We start from the raw sequence: 6226 nt of genomic DNA, 5'->3' as shown, positions 1-6226 counted from the left end.
AAAAAGTGTTTATATATCTGTGGAATAACCAGGGTGAGACAAAGAACTCTTCTCTGTTGGAGCTAGGTATGAATGTTTTAACTGACCGCCTTGATTAGATTTTGATGGCCTGGCAGTTTTTTGGAGTGGCTTGTTAGTTCCTCCATTGATGAACCAACCTGAATACAGCATATTATTTGAGAACACAGAAATGCTGGACCACTCTAACAACCATCATGTCAGAGAAGCCATTGAAATCCACAAGCATATGGACAATTTCAACAGAAAGGAAGAAACCATGAAAATGAACAAAATCTGGCTTGTAAAATTACAACAGCAAAATGACAGAGGGAAAAAAAAATCTGGGACATCTAATCACCTCTCAACAAAAGATTGCCCCAGGCACTAACAAGCCACACCAAATAACTGCCAGACCATCAAATGATAATCAAGGTGGTCAGCTAAAACATTCACACCTAGCTCCAACAGACAAGAGTTCTTTGTCGCACCCTGGTCATTCCACAGATATATAAACCCATTTTCCTAGTTCCAACAGACCTCACTACCTCTGAGGATGCTTGCCATAGATGCAGGCGAAATGTCAGGAGAGAATGCCTCTAGAACATGGCCATATAGCCCGAAAAAATCTACAACAACCCAGTGATTCCGGCCATGAAACCCTTCGACAATACATTATTAGTAACTTGCCACATTATTATGTTGAATTTAAGGGATATCATCAGGCAACTGATGTGAATGTACAAAAAGCATCTTGAGGAGTATGATAGACTGTAATCCCTATGCAGGTTGACACCTCATTTCTAACCCATTGGATCCTGTTGCTCACTTTGCCATGTTACCCTTAAATCCCCTCCCTGATTCAGTTCAACCCTGAAGTGACTGTTATAGTGTACAAGTGAACTCAATCTAGCAGGTGGTGATTGACTTCGCTCCATCGTTTGTTAGACTGGCTCTACACAGTAGAACGAATGCAGTCTGTCACCACTTAAATGCTATTGAATCCTGAGAGTTGTAGTTTGGTGAGATACCAGCAGTACAACTCCCATTGTTGTTGTTCATTCGTTCAGTCACTTCCGACTCTTCGTGACCTCATGGACCAGCACACGCCAGAGCTCTCTGTCGGCCATCACCACCGCCAGCTCCTTCATTGTCAAGCTGGTCACTTCAAGGATGCCATCCATCCATCTTGCCCTTGGTCGGCCCCTCTTCCTTTTTCCTTCCATTTTCCCCAGCATAATTGTCTTCTCTAAGCTTTACTGTCTTCTCATTATGTGGCCAAAATACTTCATCTTTGCCTCTACTATACTTCCCTCCAGTGAGCAGTCGGGCTTTATTTCCTGAAGTATGGACTGGTTGGATCTTCCCGCGGTCCAAGGCACTCTCAGAACTTTCCTCCAACTCCCATATTTCCACAAATTTGAGCCATGGCAGTTTAAGAGGTGTCAGATTGCATTCGTTCTGTAGCATAGAGGCACAGTTTGATGAAAATATCCATTGAGAAAATAAAGCAAGGAAAGATTGATGATACACCAAGTAAATTAAATAAAAACTCCCTGATCTCTGCCTATCTGAGCTCCCCTCAACCCCTATTCCAATTTCATCTGCTTATCTCTTCCTACCTGACCCTATCTAGCTCTGTACCTAAGAGTTAAACACTGTAACATTCTCACATCGTCCCACCCCCAAGAGCAATCCCTGCCCTGTGATTGGCTGGCTCCACCCAGGCTTGTCTAGCTTCTCAGCACACCTGGGCAACCTGCCAATCAAAAGGCTGGTTCCCCAGAAACCCCGTTTGCTACATAATCCCAGTGAATCAGAGATCATGAAATGGAAGTACTGATTCATAGCAGAGTGAAACCAGTCAGGTGTGAGATCACTTAGAGGGCAAATGGAGTCACACTCTGATCACTTCTCACCAACTGTTACAGCACTGCAGACCGTGCATTCCTGTCTGGCAGAATGGGGTTAGACTGGGTGGCCCTGGTGGTCTCTTCCAATTCTAGAATATCTGGACAACAAATAAGATATGTGCCGTGTGCATAATAATTAGTTTAAGTTTTTTTCCAAACTGTAGTCCACCCCTCCAACAGTTGAGGGACCGAACCAGCGCTGTGCTTAAAACATTTGAGGGCGTCCTGTCCAGGAGTATTAAACTTCACTTCACTTTAGGTGATCCTTCATTGGCCGAGTAGGATAGTCTTCCAGGATCAGTGTTCTGGTGGGTCCGTAGGTGATTGTGGAGCCCTATTCTTGATCTGCATCTTCTCCCGCAGTGAGGGCATTGGTTTCCAGGTGGAAGGTAGTCCCGGTCGGGGTTGGCTTGACGTGCCTTCCTCTTGGCACATTTCTCTCTTTTGCTCTCCATTCGTGCCTCTTCAAATTCTGCAGTACTGCTGGTCACAGCTGACCTCCAGCTGGAGCACTCAAGGACCAGGGCTTCCCAGTTCTCAGTGTCTATGCCAGAGTTTTTAAGGTTGGCTTTGAGCCCATCTTTAAATCTCTTTTCCTGCCCACCAACATTCTGTTTTCCATTCTTGAGTTTGGAGTAGAGCAACTGCTTTGGGAGACGGTGGTCAGACATGAGACAACGTGGCCAGTCCAGCGGAGTTGATGGCGGAGGACCATCGCTTCGATGCTGGTGGTCTTTGCTTCTTCCAGCACCAGTCTTCCCAAGAGATTTGCAGGATTTTCCGGAGGCAGCACTAATGGAATCATTCTAGGAGTTACATGTGACATCTGTAGACAGTCCTTGTCTCGCAGGCATAGAGCAGGGTTGGAGGACAATAGCTCTATAAACAAGCACCTTGGTATCCCTACGGATGTCCCGGTCCTCAAACACTCTCTGCTTCATTTGGAAAAATGCTGCACTTGCAGAGCTCAAGCGGTGTTATATTTAGTTGTCGATGTTGTCTTTGAGGGAGAGGTGGCTGCGAAGGTAGCACAAATGGTCAACATTTTCTAATGTTACCCCATTACACTGTATCTCTGGCATTGGAAAGGGGTTGGCTGATGACTGCTGGAAGAGCACTTTATTTATACTCCGCTCCATCTCCCCCAGGGGGACTCGGTGCAGCTTACATTGTACTGATGGCCACGCCCATCAGTACAATACACAACAATATAACACAAAAATATAATAAAAACATAACAATATAACACAAAAACATAATAAAACCAAAAAATAAAATACATGAAATGCAAAACAATATAATAAGTGACATAACAATATAAAATCAGACATTAAAACACAAAAGATTTTGCTGGGCAGGGCCAAATGCTTCACACTAGCTTTCAAGACATCACTGTATTCTTCTCCAGGTAGAGATTTTAAAGGGTAAAGGAGAAAAATGAGGGGGCATGCTCATTCTGCATTGAAGAGCCTTCCTGTTTACGGCTGTTGAATGATAACACTATGTAACACTGTGACAAAATTCCAAAAGGCAAAGCTTGATTTTGCAATTTTTATAAGGGCATCAACACTATGTAACTCAATTTTTGTACCTGGTTTATAAATACCTTTTCCTAATTGGTTCTATCATTAAAAAAAAAAAAACATGAGAAAGTGCATTAAACTTTAAAAGTGTTTTTGCAGGATGTTGTTGTTCATTCGTTCAGTTGTCTCTGACTCTTCGTGACCTCATGGACCAGCCCACGCCAGAGCTCCCTGTCGGCCGTCACCACCCCCAGCTCCTTCAAGGTCAGTCCAGTCACTTCAAGGATGCCATCCATCCATCTTGCCCTTGGTCGGCCCCTCTTCCTTTTACCTTCTACTTTCCCCAGCATAATTGTCTTCTCTAGGCTTTCCTTTCTCCTCATGATGTGGCCAAAGTACTTCAACTTTGTCTCTAGTATTCTTCCCTCCAGTGAGCAGCCGGGCTTTATTTCCTGGAGGATGGACTGGTTGGATCTTCTCTCAGTCCAAGGCACTCTCAGAACTTTCCTCCAACACCACAGCTCAAAAGCATCGATCTTCCTTCGCTCAGCCTTCCCTAAGGTCCAGCTCTCACATCCGTAGGTTACTACAGGGAATACCTTGGCTTTGACTATGCGGATCTTTGTTGCTAGTCTGATGTCTCTACTCTTTACTATTTTATCGAGATTGGTCATTGCTCTCCTCCCAAGAAGTAAGCGTCTTCTGATTTCCTGGCCACAGTCTGCATCTGCAGTAATCTTTGCGCCTAGAAATACAAAGTCTGTCACGGCCTCCACATTTTCTCCCTCTATTTTCCAGTTGTCAATCATTCTTGTTGCCATAATTTTGCGGGATATCCTGAAGCATTTTGCTAAAGTTTTTCAATGAACATTTCGAGTCTCGACAAATTCAACCTAGTTTGTGGCAGCCACAAAAATGAAATTTCTGGAGCGTAACAACTTTCAAAGTAAGTATTGCACAGCAAATAACACTTTCACACAAGGAACAGATACTTTTTTTTTCAAATTTTGTTAGTGTAATGAATGGAGAAAGTGAATAATGTAACAAAATTTGAAAAAAATTCTCTTCCTGGTTTGAAAGTGTAACAGTATTTCCTGTTTAATTGTGTAGCACTTTGAAAATAGTTGCTATACTCCAGAAACTTTGTTTTTGTAGCTGCCATTTTTAACTGTTCAATCTGCCAGTTTATTATTATCATTATTATTATTATTTATCCTGCTTTTCTCCCATGGGTGGGATAAATCTATATAAATAAAAATGTAATGTTCGTTTGTGGGATTGACAGAACTCAAAAAACACTGGACGAAATGACACCAAATTTGGAGACAAGATACCTAACAACCCAATGTATGTCCTTCGCTAAAAAATGATTTTGTCATTTGGGAGTTGTAGTTGCTGGGATTTATAGTTCACCTACAATCAAAGAGCATTCTGAACCCCATCAACAATGGAAATGAACCAAACTTGGCACACAGTTCTCCTATGACCAACAGAAAATACTTGAAGGGTTTGGTGGGCAGTGTCCTTTGGTTTTAGAGTTGTAGTTCACCTACATCCAGAGATCACTGTGGACTCAAACAATGATGGAGCTGGACCAAACTCTATACGAAGACTCAATATGCCCAAATGTGAACACTGGTGGAGTTTGGTGAAAACAGAATCTTGACATTTGGGAGTTGTAGTTGCTGGGATTTTTAGTTCACCAACAATCAAAGAGCATTCTGAACCCCACAAACATTAGAATTGGGCCAAACTTTCCACATAGAACCCCCATGACCAACAAAAAATACTGTGTTTTCTGATGGTCTTTGGTGACCCTTCTAACACCCTTTTATGACCTCTGCAGGACTTCAGCCAGGATGACCTCAGCCAGGTTGAGAAATTGTGCCTTAAGACCATCCAGTCCAACTCCCTTCACCAGGGCAAGAAAACATAACCAAAGCCCTCCTCACAAACAGTCATAGATATAGATAGATAGATATGATTCACACACACACAGATATAGTATCATAGATTTGAAAGGGATCCCTAAAGAAGGACAATTCTATGTTGCATGTTTCAGAATAAGCAAACCAGAGAATATTTACATCAACACTGACAAAGAAACAAGAAGAAATAATGTTGACCCACAAGCATCAAGAAGAAATACTGTTATATATCTGTGGAATGACCAGGGTGGGGCAAGGAGCTCTTCCCTGCTGGAGCTAGGTGTGAATGTTTCAACTGACCACCTTGATTAGCATTTGATGGCCTGGCAGTGCCTGGGGCAATCTTTTATTGAGAGGTGATTAGATGTCTCAGATTGTTTTCCCTCTGTCATTTTGCTGTGGTAATTTTAGAGTTTTTGAATACTGGTAGCCAGATTTTGTTCATTTTCATGGTTTCCTCCTTTCTGTTGAAATTGTCCACAGCTGCATGGTACACGGTAGACTCCTGCAGAAGCAACGGACAAGAGGGATCCTCTCACTTCTGCAGGAGTCTACCGTGTACCATGCAGCTGTGGACAAGTCTACTTAGGGACCACCAAACGCAGCATTGCCCAAACATAAATCAAGGAACATGAAAGGCACTGCAGACTAAGTCAACCAGAGAAGTCAGCCTTGACAGAGCGCCTGATGAACCAGCCTGGACACAGCATATTATTTGAGAACACCGAAATGCTGGACCACTCTCACAACTACCATGTCAGACTACACAGAGAAGCCATTGAAATACACAAGCATGTGAACAATTTCAACAGAAAGGAGAAAACCATGAAAATGAACAAAATCTGGCTACCAGTATTAAAAAAAA

The sequence above is a fragment of the Anolis sagrei genome, chromosome 2 (genome assembly GCF_037176765.1).
Source record: "Anolis sagrei isolate rAnoSag1 chromosome 2, rAnoSag1.mat, whole genome shotgun sequence".
NCBI lineage: Eukaryota > Metazoa > Chordata > Lepidosauria > Squamata > Dactyloidae > Anolis > Anolis sagrei.
This window is presented reverse-complemented; position numbering follows the sequence as displayed.